We start from the raw sequence: 14,111 nt of genomic DNA, 5'->3' as shown, positions 1-14,111 counted from the left end.
TTTTTTGCGGTACACGGGCCTCTCACTGTTGTGGCCTCTCCCATTGCGGAGCACAGGCTCTGGACGTGCAGGCCCAGCGGCCATGGCTCACGGGCCCAGCCGCTCCGCGGCATGTGGGATCTTCCCAGACTGGGGCACGAACCCACATCCCCTGCATCAGCAGGCGGACTCTCAACCACTGTGCCACCAGGGAAGCCCTATTTGTAGACTTTTTGATGATGGCCATTCTGACTGTAGTGAGGTGATATCTCATTGTAGTTTTGATTTGCATTTCTCTAATAATTAGTGACGTTGAGCATCTTTTCATATGCCTGTTGACCATCTGTATGTCATCTTTGGAGGAGTGTCTACTTAGATCTTCTGCCCATTTTTTGATAGGGTTGTTTGTTTTATTGCTATTGAGCTGTATGAGTGATTTGTATATTTTGGAAATTAAGCCCTTGTCAGTTGCATTGTTTGCAAATATTTTCTCCCAGTACATAGATTTTCTTTTTGTTTTATTTATGGTTTCCTTTGCTGTACAAAAGCTTTTAAGTTTCATTAGACCCCATTTGTTCATTTTTGATTTTGTTTCCATTACTCTAGGAAATGGATCAAAAAAATATTGCTGTGATTTATGTCAAAGACTGTTCTGCCTATGCTTTGCTCTAGGAATTTTATAGTATCTGGTCTTACATTTAGGTCTTTAATCCATTTTGAGTTTATTTTGGTATGTGGTATTAGAGAATGTTCTAATTTCATTTTTTACATGTAGCTGTCCAGTTTTCCCAGCATGACTTATTGCAGAGATATTCTTTTTGCCATTGTATATTCCTGCCTCCTTTGCAGTAGATTAATTGACCATAAGTGCGTGAGTTTGTTTCTGGGATTTCTGTTCTGTTCCATTGATCTATAGTCCTATTTTTGTGCCAGTACCATACTGTTTTGTTTTGTTTTGTTTTTGCGGTACGCGGGCCTCTCACTGTTGTGGCCTCTCCTGTTGTGGAGCACAGGCTCCCGACGTGCAGGCTCAGCAGCCATGGCTCACGGGCCCAGCTGCTCCGCAGCATGTGGGATCTTCCCGGACTGGGGCACGAACCCGTGTCCCCTGCATCAGCAGGCAGGCTCTCAACCACTGCGCCACCAGGGAAGCCCCAGTACCACCAGGGAAGCCCCAGTACCATACTGTTTTGATTACTGTAGCTTTGTAGTATAGTCTGAAGTCAGGGAGCGTGATTTCTCCAGCTCTGTTCTTTCTCAAGATTGTTTTGGCTATTTGTGGTCTTTTGTGGTTCCATAAAAAATTTTAAAAATTCTTTTGTTCCAGTTCTGTGAAAAATGTTGTCATTGGTAATTTGATAGGAATTGCTTTGAATCTATAGATTGCCTTGGGTGGTATTGTCATTTTAACAATATTGATTCTTCCAATCCAAAAACACAGTATACCTTTCCATCTGTTTGTGTGGCCTTTCATCAGCATCTTATATTTTTCAGAGTACAGGTCTTTTGCCTCCTTAGGTAGGTTTATTCCTAGGTATTTTATTTTTTTGGATGCGATGGTAAATGCGATTGTTTCATTAGTTTCTCTTTCTGATAGTTCGTCATTAGTGTATAGAAATGCTGCAGATTTCTGTATATTAATTTTGTATCCTGCAACTTTTCCAGTTTCATTGATGAGCTCTAGTACTTGTCTGGTAGCATCTTTAGGATTTTCTATGTGTAGTATCATGTCATCTGCAAACAGTGACAGTTTTACTACTTTCTTTCCAATTTTGATTCCTTTTGTTTCTTTTTTCTTCTCTGATTGCTGTGGCTAGGACTTCCAAAACTATGTTGATTAAAAGTGGAGAGAATGGGAATTCTTGTCTTGTTTCTGATCTTAGAGGGAATGCTTTCAGCTTTTCTCCCTTGAGTATGATATTAGCTGTGGGTATGTCATATATGGCCTTTATTATGTTGAGGTATGTTCCCTCTATGCCCACTTTCTGGAGAGTTTTATTTGTTTTGTTTTGTTTTTTACCATAAATGGATGTTGAATTTTATCAAAAGATTTTACTGCATCTATTGAGATGATCATATGTTTTTTATTCTTCAATTTGTTAATGTGGTGTATCACATTGATTGATTTGTGGTTATTAAAAAATCCTTGCATCCCTGGGAAAAATTCCACTTGATCATTGTGTGTGATCCTTTTAAGGTATTGTTGGATTCAGTTTGCTAGTATTTTGTTGAGGAGTTTTGCATCTATATTCACCAGTAATATTGGCCTGTAATTTTCTTTTTTTGTGGTATCTTTGTCTGGTTTTGGTATCAGGGTGATGGTGGCCTCATAGAATGAGTTTGAAAGTGTTCCTTTCTCTGAAATTTTTTGGAATAGTTTCAGAAGAATAGGTGTTAACCCTTCTCTAAGTGTTTGATAGAATTCACCTGTGAAGCCATCTGGTCCTAGACTTTTGTTTGTTGGGAGTTCTTAAATTACTGATTTCAATATTGGTAATTGGTCTGTTCATATTTTCTATTTCTTCCTGGTTCAGTCTTGGGAGATTGTACCTTTCTAAGAATTTGTCCATTTCTTCTAGGTTGTCCATTTTATTGGCATATAGTTGCTCATAGTAGTCTCTTATGATCCTTTGTATTTCTGTGGTGTCGGTTGTAACTCCTCCATTTTCATTTCTGATTTTATTGATTTGGCCCTCTCCCTTTTTTTCTTGATGAGTGTAGCTTAAGGTTTATCAATTTTGTTTATCTTTTAAAAGAACCAGATTTTAGTTTCATTGTTCTTTTCTGTTATTTTTTTTAGTGTCTATCATTTATTTCTTCTCTGCTCTTTATGATTTCTTTCCTTCTATTAACTTTGGGTTTTGTTTGTTTTTCTTTCTCTAGCTCCTTCACATGCAAGGTTAGGTTGTTTATTTGAAATTTTTCTCGTTTCCTGAGGAAATCTTGCATAGCTATAAACTTCTCTCTTAGCACTGCTTTTGCTGCATCCTATAGGTTTTGGATTGTTGTGTTTTTGTTTTCATTTGTCTCTAGGTATTTTTTATTTCCATTTGTCTCTAGACATTTTTTAATTTCCTCTTTGATTTCTTCAGTGATCCACTGTTGTTTAGTAGCATATTGTTTAGCCTCCACATGTTTGTGTTTTTTGCAGTTTTTTTCTTGTAGTTGATTTCTAGTCTCATAGTGTTGTGGTCTGAAAAGATGCTTGATATGATTTCAATTTTCTTAAATTTACTGAGGCTTGCTTTGTGGCCCAGCATGTGATCTATGCTGGAGAATGTTCCATGTGCACTTGAGAAGAATGTGTTTTCTGCTTTCAGGTGGAATGCTCTATAAATATCAATTAAATCTATTTGTTCTAATGTGTTATTTAAGTCCTGTGTTTCCTCATTGATTTTCTGTCTGGATGATCTGTCCATTGATGTAAGTGTGGTGTTAAAGTCCCCCACTATTATTGTGTTACTGTTGATTTCTCCTTTTATGTCTGTTAATATTTGCCTTGTATGTTGAGGTGCTCCTATGTTGGGTGCATATATATTTACAGTTACTAGTTAATATTCCCTCTTTATCTTTAATGTTGTCATTTTGATTGCAATGTGTCTTGGTGTGTTCCTCTTTGGGTTAATCCTGTATGGGGCTCTCTGTGCTTCCTGGACTTGTGTGACTGTTCTCTTTCCCAGGTTAAGGAAGTTTTCAGCTATTATCTATTCAAATATTTTCTCAGGCCCTTTCTCTCTTCTCCTTCTTGGACCTCCATAATGTGAATATTATGCTTGAGGTTGTCCCAGAGGTCTCTTAAACTATCCTCATTTCTTTTCATTCTTTTTTGTGTTCAGTGGCAGTGATTTCAACTACTGTCTTCCAGCTCACGGATCCATTCTTCTGTATCTTTTATTCCACTATTTGATTACTTGTAGTGTGTTTTTTATTTCAGTTATTGTATTCTTCATCTCTGATTGTTCTTTAACTCTTTGTTAAAAACTTCTAACTTCTCACTCTGTGTATCCATTCTCCTCCCAATTTCTTGGATCATCTTTATGAACACTATGCTGAACTCTTTCTTGGGTAGACTGCCTATCTCCACTTCACTTAGTTGTTCTGGGGTTTTGTTCCTTCGTCTGGAACATATTCCTCTGCTGCCTCATTTTTTCTAAGTTGCTATTTGTACTTTTATGTATGTGGTAGGTTAGTTACATTTCTTGACCTTGGAGAAGTGACCCTCTGTAGGAGACGTCCTGTGCATTCCAGCAGTACACTCCCTCTCGTCACCCAAGCCATATGCCCTAGGGACTCCCCCAAGAGGGCTGCGTGGGCCCTTCTCTTGTGGCTGGCTGACCATGTGGATGGTCTGGTAGGCTTGGTTGGCCCCTAGTCTGGTTGGTTGCCAGGCTCTGCCTTGTGCAGATGCTGCTGGCTGTATAGTGGGGCCTCGTCTGGAGGTGGCTGATTGCAGAACCTTAGGGGACCCCAGGGTTAGAGCTGGCTCACTGGTGGTCAGGTTCAGGGTCCTGAAGACTCTGGGGCTGTTGCCCACCCACTAGCAGGTAAAGCCAGGTCCTGGGGTTAGTGCTGGATAACTGGCAGGCAGAGCTTATTCCTGGAGTCTGGCTGTAGGGCCCAGCGATCCCAGAGCTTGTTTCAGATTGTTGGGGTGGGCCCAGTTCCTTACACAATTGATTATGGGGCATGGGGTGTCCCAAAAATTGCGTTGGCCTGCTAGTGGGCAGGGCCAGGTCCCAGCTGGTCCTAGGGTAGGGTCTAACCTGCTGTTAGCAGACTCATTCCACAGTCTGTGGGGTTATAGTTTTCTTGCTTCTGGTATCTGCCCCCTGGTAGGTGGGGCTGGTTTAGAGGCTTATACAGGCTTCATGGTGGGAAAGGCCGGTGCCTGCCCACTGGTGGGTGGACCTGGGTCTTGGCCCTCTGGTGGGCAGGGCCATGTCTTGGGGCATGTCTAGAGGTGGCTGTGGGCTCAGGAAGTCTTTAGGAAGCCTGTCTGCTGATGGGTGGGGCCATGTCCCCTCCCAGTTAGTTGTTTGGCCTGAGGCGTCCCAGTACTAGAGCCTTCAGACTGTTGGGTGGGGCCACGTCTTGGTGCTAATGAGCCAAGATGGCAGCAACCAGGAGTGTTCATGCAGTTGAACGTTCCCAAATATGTCTGACACTCATGTCTATGTCCCCATTGTGATCCACAGCCACCACCACCACCACCACCCCTGCCTCTCCAAGAGAGTCTCCAAGACCAGCAGAGAGGTCTGCCCCAGGCTCCTATCAAATTACTGCTTTTGCCCTGGGACCCGGTGCACATGAGATTTTATGTATGCCCTTTAGGAGTGAAGTCTCTATTTCCCCCAGTCCTGTGGGGCTCCTGCAATTAAGCCCCACTAGCCTTCAAAGCCAAATGCTCTGGGGGCTCCTCTTCCCCGTGCTGGACCCACAGGCTGGGGAGCCTGATGTGGGGCTCAGAACTCTCACTTCTGTGGGAGAACCTCTGCAATATAATTATTCTCCAGTTTGTGGGTCCCCACACAGGGGGTATGGGATTTGATTACATCGTGAGTCCACCCCTCCTACCCATCTTACTGTGATTCCTTCTTTATGTCTTTAGTTGTACAAGCTCTTTTCCTGTAGGGTCCAGTCTTTTTCATTGATGGTTGTTCTGCAGATAGTCGTGATTTTGGTGTGCTCGTGAGAGGAGGTGAGCGCAGGTTCTTTACTCAACCATCTTGGCCACCCTCCACAAGTATACACTTTGCTGGGAACTAAGGAAATTCTGCCCTGAAATGGCCAAGATGAGGCTCTTTTTTGACATTCCAAAACTGGTTTTTGCTTATGCAATTAGAGAAAGCCAGCTTGATAAAACTTCTTTTCTCGAAATTCTGACCCTAAAGGAACAAAACCCTTCTAGGAGGAGCTCAAATTTCTCTCCCTGTGCCTTTGAGATGTAAATTTTCTACCAAGGCTCTCAGGAACTCTTATCTTACTCTTATCTAGACATCTCTAATTCCTGAGACTGAGGGGAAAAAAGGGAGAAACTTTTTAAACTCAAGCAAGTAAACTTAACTTATTTCAACTGTTATTTATAAACTAGTGAGTTTTATATTGTAATATCTGATTTATGACTAAGTTTCAAAACAAAGCTATGAGGTCTCTAGTTGTGTCTGTCTATATGTCTGTGTGTACATTATAGATATGATATGTCTCTATCCCCAAATGGTATTGACAAAATTAATTTGTAAATGAGCTCTATTTAATTGGCTTAAAGGAAATTAAGTGCTTAAGTAAGTTCTCAGAAATATAAAAGAAACTAACCCAAATGAATTTCAGGTTCACGTGATCTTGGAAATATTTAGTATTAAAGTAATATTTGGTATTAAATTTAGTTAAAGTTTGTTCGTTTAATTAATACAGATATGTCTTTTTTTTTTTTTTTTTTTTGCGGTATGCGGGCCTCTCACCACTGCGGCCTCTCCCAGACACGCAGGCCCAGCGGCCATGGCTCACAGGCCCAGCCGCTCCGCAGCATGTGGGATCCTCGTGGACCGGGGCACGAACCCATGTCCCCCGCATTGGCAGGCAGACTCTCAACCACTGCGCCACAAGGGAAGCCCCAGACATGTCTTTAGAGTCATCAACATTAAATACAATACTTTTATTATACCTAGGTTTAATGGAAATTAAATAAGATATTATTTCTATTATGTAATTTGTCAGCAAGAAAAATAACTTGGTATGATATTTTCATAAGTAAATTAAATGTAAATGAGATAAGAGTTTTTAGGTGAACTCTTTAAGAAGAATTATGTTTTATGGTATGTCTATTTAAAAATAATTTCTCCAGATTTTTTAGTAACTTGAAACTTTAGAGTTTTGCTAAATTAAGTTAAATGATGGAAGTTTATTGAATATCTCGATCATTCCAGAATAAAATAAGATACTGAAACATTAAATACTGAACATAGGCTTCCTTTTACAGAGAAAGTAAAGATATTTAGGACTCTTAATAAATATGTTGCATGCCACATTACATTTTTTATAAGAAAGCACACACGTTTTAGGAATTGTAAATAGTATTTATAAGTTTGTCAATCTACAGAATGCTAATGTAAAAGACAGAATGCTAATGTAAAAGACTGCCCCTAATTCAGACACCAGTCACAAGTCCCAGGTTGCCACTTGTACTTTTGACCAATTGGCTATAAATCAGGGGTTCCCATGACCCCCTCCTCAGGTCTGATGATTTACTAGAACAGGTCACAGAACTCTGTGAAATGCTTATACTTACCAGTTTAGTATAAAGGATACAACTCAGGAATAGCCAAATGGAAGACATGCATTTGTGGGGAGGGAGGTGCAGATCTTCCATGACCTCTCCAGGCATGCCACCCTCCCAGCACCCTGATGTGTTCACCAACCCAGAAGCTCTCTGAACCCCATTGTTGAGGGATTTTTATGAAGATTTTATTATGTAGGCACAATTGATTAAGTCATTGGTCATTGGTGATTATATTGCTCAGGGTTCTCCAGAGAAACAGAACCAATGGGAAATATATATATGTATATATATTATGATGAATTGGTGGTGGCTCATGTGATTATGGAGACCAAGAAATCCCACTAATTACCATCTGCAGGCTGGAGACCCAGGAAAGCCAGTGGTGGTACAATTCAGTCGAAGTCTGAAGGCCTGAGGACCAGGGGAGGCAGTAGTGTAACTCCTAGTCCAAAGGCCTAAGAAACCAGGGTGGGGGTTGATACCGAAAATCATGCTCTGCACACCGGCACCAAGCTGAATCTTGGAGACAGTGTAGGTGCAGTAGAAAAGAATAGCTTTATTGCTTTGCCAGGCAAAGGGGGCCACAGTGGGCTAATGCCTTCAAAACTGTGTCCCAACCTGGGGTGGGGGCTGGGGGGGTCGTGAGGAGTCTTATAGTTAAGGGATTGGGTTGCTGATAAGGGTCAGGGTGCTTGCAGGGCCTGCATTTCTTCAATCCAGAGATCATCTGGTATCAGATGGTCTCGCTTCTGTGGTTATCGAGGTTATTGAGCTGTGACCTTCTCTCTGGAATAAAGAATGCTCCATCAAGTAGTTAACATCTTCCATTTGGTGGGGATTTTTAGTTCTGCAGAAGAGCTCAGGGATATTGTTATGTGTATCCCTTGAGGAGGAACCAGGACCCTGCCCCAAGGCTGCACTGTAGTTTCTTGCCTGCTCCTCCCTTGTTTCTGCATCCCCCTTCCTTCCCTGATTAGCAACTTTTGAACCTGCCCTTTGGAACTCAGGGAAGGTCATGGAGGCTGAATGAAGCCTATTTCCTACAAACAAGAAACGGAGGACACAGAAAGATTTTTGTGCCTGGGACCCCACAGGGTCCTGCTCGGTTTCAGTGTGAGAGGTGGTTTACTGGTGTAAGTCCTGGAGTCCAAAGGCCCAAGAACCAGGAGCTCTGATGTCTGACGGCAGGATTAGATGGATGTCCTACCTCAAGAAGAGAGAGAATTCACCATTTCTCTTCCTTTTTTGTTCTATTTGGGCCCTCAACAGATTGGATGATGCCAGCTTACACTGGAGGATGACTGAACTCCATCTCCAGTCCCTTTCCCCTCCCCGGATGTCAGAGGATGGGGCTGAAAGTTTAACCCTTTAATCATGCCTTGGTCCTTCTGGGAGCAGCCCTAAGGCACCAGTCGTCTAATTAGCATACAAAACACACTCTTATTATCTGGGAGATTCCAAGGGTTTTAGAATCTGTGTGCCAGCAACCAGGGACAAAGATTAAATATTTATTTCTTATTATATCACAGCATCCAATCTAGACCAAAGCACTGATTCTTTAAACCCTCTCTAAAACCACCTAATACAAATTAAAACCCCAAGTTAAGTACTTTCTTCAAGCTTTTATGGAGACAATCCATGGTTCATTCAATAAGCCATAAATCCCACTTGTTTCACTACAGGGATGGATGGTCCTACTGTTCTTTAATGCTGGAAACAACAGCCTCCATCTTCAGGTTGTTTGCAAGGAGAGTGAGAAAATATATTCAAGTTTCACCTCTACTCACATGCCCAGAACTGGTCTCCTTGCCTCCAGTTTTCCTTCAGCCCACTCTCTCATCTCCTCTGGCTTTATTTTCTAAAAAAGAGGAAAATAATTTTGCAACACACCTACTTCACCCTTGGAAAGAGCTCAAAGTACTTAGCATGAAACTAATTTTAAAGATCTGTGAATAATTGAGTGAAATTTGGATCAGTTTTTCTGTGTTTGAAAGGATCTGTGCTCAGCAAGCTTGCTGAGGATTCCTAGGGACTTCCTCTGAAATACATTTTCAACAAAAGTGGAGCCTCTGTGTGTGCCCTGTATTTCCATAAAAAGTCTCAGATTTTCTTTCCTGATTAAAGTGGTTTTCCTTAAAAGCGTTCCTAAATGTGGAGAGAGGATGTAAAGAGGAGAGATTTATCAATGTGGAAACAAAGGTGATCAAAATTATACTTGCTAACATCATTATCAAGATAAAGATACGCTTGGAAAGAGCTTCTTTCACCAAAACCTGGTAAATTCCTCTTGCTTTGTCTGGGGCTCCCCCTTGTGACCACCTGGAGATGTTCTGAGCAGTTAGTGTTATACTCAGGTTGAAGAGGTCCTGCCATCTAGTGGCTAAATTGCATAATGCAACTTGCTTATTTAAAATTGAACTGAAGGCAAGGAACGCTTTAAACTTTGGGGAAATGGTCTGCCTTTAGTAGGAAAATAAAAGTCTTCATCTGGGAAGGATTTTGACTTGTTCTTGAAGCTGAGGTTCCCTTTAATCCTAACTACATATGACCATGTGTGTGGGTATTTGTCTTGAAATCGTGATGGGATACATTTCAGGCAGCAGGATTCTGAGAGCAGAATTGGTGAGCACGTAGATTTCAGGAACAGTATTTGTCAGCCTAGGCCTCCCCTGCCTCCTACAAGGGTGCAGCAAAGCATGAAGGGGCCAGGATTTGTATCCCAGTGATTTCGGGGAGACAGCAATGAGCAGCAACTTGGAGTGAGACCTTAGTTCCCTGACCAGAGATAGAACTCTAGTCGTGACGGTGAGAGTGCCGAATCCTAACCACTAGACCACCAGGGCCAGGGGCTAGGGTCTGTGCCCCAGTTCTTGTCTGCCTTGAAAAAATTTTTTAACAAAGAGACAGAAGGTAGAGAGGAAAGTAAGGTATTTATTACAAAAGCAGAGTACATGCTGACAGACACACAGGTGAGCTCAGAGAAAGTCACGCCTTTGGGAAGTTTAAATCGTTTATAAGGGGGCAGTCTTCCAGGTCTTTGTTTTCCTCTGGCCATTCGTCTTGTTTTGACCCAATAGCTTATTTGTCTCAGGGCCCTCCCTTATGTGCACATGCATCCTTTAGCCAAGGTGGATTTCAGCGCGAGGACCTTTGGGAAGTTAGCAAAACTTATTATCGATCTGGTGTCCCCTCCCCTTTTTGATCCCTGAGGAGCCTTTCTGTGCATGTGCAGTCAAGGTCTCCCTACCCCCAAGGATGAGAAGTATGTGACCTTTTGCCCAAGCAGGGTTTAGCCCCTCTCTGCCCCTGCCATTACTGTTATCTTAAAGTGTCCACAGGAGACACAGTCTAGCTAATTTACCCTGTTCCTGTTGTTATTTCTATCTCGAAGTATAAACAGGAGGCTTATTATAAATGTCTAACCTGGAGCCCATCTCTCTCCTGCCTTACCAGAAGGCCAGAGAGAATTGTGGAGTTCCAGGAGATGTAGGGGCCAAGGGAGTGAGCTTGATGCACTGAGTATTTGATCTCGGGTGGCCTCAGCCTGCAGCGGCTTGAAGCGGGGTTTTGGTTCCCAGCCAGAGATTGAGGTTGGGCCGCGGCAGAGAGCGCTGAATCCTAGCCGCTAGACCAGTGGCCAGTGACAAGGCCCTGGCCCTTCGGCTTTGCCGAAAATAATTCCCACAAAGATGGGAAGTAGTGAAACAAAGTGTTTAATAGGAGGAAAAAGAGTACTGTACATGTGGATAGACACACGGGTGGACTCAGAGAGAGAGAATCGTGCCCTCGTGGTAGTTTAAATCACTTATATGGGGTATTTCTTCCGGGTTTCCTTTGGCCAATCATTTTGATTTGTCTGGTTCTGAGTCCATATTTGGTATATCTCAGGATCCTCCCGTGTGTGCATGCATCTCTTAGCCAAGATGGATTCCAGCGAAGAGGCCTATGGGTAGCTTGACATCACTCCCCTTTTGACCACCAAGGAGCTTCGTAGTCAGGAAGGTCTCCTCGACTTTGAGAATGAGAAATACGTGGTCTTTTATCTCTTATCTGGGCTCAGCCTCTCTTCATCTTGGAGTATCAGTCCACAGGGAACGAATTCCAGCTGCTCACCCTGGGGCCCATCTATCTCCTGCTTCATATTGAGCTTGTAAATCAAAATCCATCCACAGGCAGGGTTGGAGACACTGAATGGAAGTAATCTTCAAGAACCTGAGCCCAACACTTTTCCTTCCTCATCAGGTACATGCAATTTGCATATCCTATTATCTGCTTATTAACCAGAGTGTCTTGTAACAATGGCAGATTGTGAAATAGGCACACACGGGCAGTTGAACACAAGCTCTGAGGGGTTCATCCTGCGATTACATCCCTGTAATGAAGAGGCAAAAGGTGAGGATGCAACAATGGGATATTTGGTAACGTAATAAAATCAGGATTTGATCTAATGCAACATGACTTGCTCACAGCACAGGTAGAATATCAAATGATCCATGTGAAATTCAATCCTTGTATAATTTTCTTATTATATCCATTGTTCTCCTATTAATCTGAATGCCATATGGAACAGTATGTAAATTAGGTTTTCATTAACTTGGTGCTTCCTTTTATCTTCAAAAAAAAGAAAAAAAAGAAAAAAAAGAACCTGAACCAAGGCAAAACTAGAGAGAACAGAAGCAAGTCAGAAAGCAGGTCGTGATGGTCCTGGCCTGTGGCTGAGAAAGGCATTAGAGTATACTGAGCTCGCCTTCATTGGCATTGAAACTGGCCCAGCCCGGAGAAGGGTAGTTGGAGCTGGAGCTGAGGCTGGGAGTCCAGAAGCATCAAGTGTTATGAAGGTTTGCAGGTCAAGTTGGTCTCCGCTCTGTAGGGGAACAAAATTTGTCACCCCAAAATGTCTCTTTGGCATGCAGATTGTTTCGAGCTGAAAATAATCAAGACGAAAAGACTCAGGAAGAAGCTTTGACCTTCCCCTAAAGAATGTGGATAGAGGACCTATTCCAGGAAGGGAGCTATCCCCATAGATAACTATAATATGAACTAGGTGTGTAGACAGGGAGGAACCTAGCAAAGACTGTTTGTTACAATTCCTCTCTGTCTCCCACTGTCTGTGCCTGGCCCAGCATACATTTGTTTACCAAACATTTGCTTTTCCATCTCCATGTGAATTGCCTTCCTCCCCTTTGAAGTCCCAAACCACTACCCCTAACACCCTTTTTTGTCTTTAGCTGAAGATGGTACTAAAGGTGAGTGTTTCAGCCATTTTTGTGAATTACTCAGTTTTCCTGGGTCCCTCCCATGAATACGTTATTAAACTTTGTTTGATTTTCTCCTATTAATCTGTCTCATGCCAATTTAATTCTTAGACCAGGCAGAAGAACCTAGAAGAGTAGGAGAAAATGTCTTCCTCCCTGACAACCCTAAGATGAAATCAGAAAGTCCATGTATAGCAAGGAGAGAGCAATGGATTTGTAGCATGAGAGCCCCGTGTGTGTGAATTTGTCATGTGAAACCCTGGCTCATAACGGCAAAAGCAATTAGCCTCTTTGGACCTTGGTTTCCTGGCACACTTGCTTATATCACCTTTCACACTGTCCACTGCTGTCCCTTTTATCAAGGAAGTCTTTCTTCTGATGCAGGGCAACCCCTTGTTCATTACCTTGTCTCTTGGTTTGTTTCTACTCTCAACGGGCCACATTCATTGCCCCCTTTCCGTTTCGACACGTACACTGACCAGCATGTACAGGCCAATGGCTACATGAAGTTCCAGATGAATACTTTTTGCTGTTTTGGGGTTCCTATATTTGAGCATTGCCTTATCACCAAGCCTATATCCTTTGGTAGACTCTCGAAACAAAGGCAGCTGTCTTTTGTTGGTACAACATTTGATCTTGGATATGGTCTTTCCACTGTCTATTTGGAACCTTATTGACCATAAGTGATTTCTCTATCTCTGGCTTCATATCCAAATATTTACTTGTAGTCTGGTTTCATTTTATTGATTACTAGTTTAGAAGGTCCATGTGGCTGTTTGATTAATTGTATCCTCTAGAAGTTGACGCTTTTTAAAAATTATTTTATTTATTTTTGGCTGCGGTGGGTCTTCATCGCTGCGCACAGGCTTTCTCTAGTTGCGGTGAGCAGGGGCTACTCTTCGTTGCAGTGCGCGGGCTTCTCATTGCAGCGGCTTCTCTTGTTGTGGAGCACGGGCTCTAGGTGTGCGGGCTTCAGTAGTTGCAGCACGCGGGCTCAGTAGTTGTGGCTCAGGGGCTTCTAGAGCACAGGCTTAGTAGTTGTGGCGTACGGGCTCAGTTGCTCTGCAGCATGTGGGATCTTCCTGGACCAGGGCTCGAACCTGTGTCCCCTGCATTGGCAGGTGGATTCTTAACCACTGCGCCACCAGGGAAGTCCCCTAGAAGTTGACTCTTAAGTTGGTTTGTTAGTGTTATGGCTCAGAGTCAGATGATATCCAGTCTTCATGTAGCACTTAGATCTGGGCTTGAATAAGTACTTATGCTAAGTGAAATAAGCCAGACAAAAAGGACAAACATTAAATATTATATGCTTCCACTTATATGAGGTACTTAGAATAGGCAAATTCATAGAGACAGAAAGTAGAATGGTGGTTACCAGGGGCTGGAAGGGGGGAGTAAATGGGGAGTTACTGTTTAATGAGTAAAGAGTTTCTGTTCAGGATGATGAACATGTTCAGAAAATGGACAGTGGTGATGGTTGCACAATATTGTGAAAGTATTCAATGCCACTGAATTGTACACTTAAAAACTGGTTAAAATGGTAAATTTTGTTATATTATTTGATGATGATTAAGTAAAATAATATTCAGCAGAAAGATAGT

The sequence above is a fragment of the Delphinapterus leucas genome, chromosome X (genome assembly GCF_059928025.1).
Source record: "Delphinapterus leucas isolate spDelLeu-1000000601 "Yukka" chromosome X, BTC_Dleu_Yukka2, whole genome shotgun sequence".
NCBI classification, from domain to species: domain Eukaryota; kingdom Metazoa; phylum Chordata; class Mammalia; order Artiodactyla; family Monodontidae; genus Delphinapterus; species Delphinapterus leucas.
Note: the sequence above shows the minus strand (reverse complement) of the source record.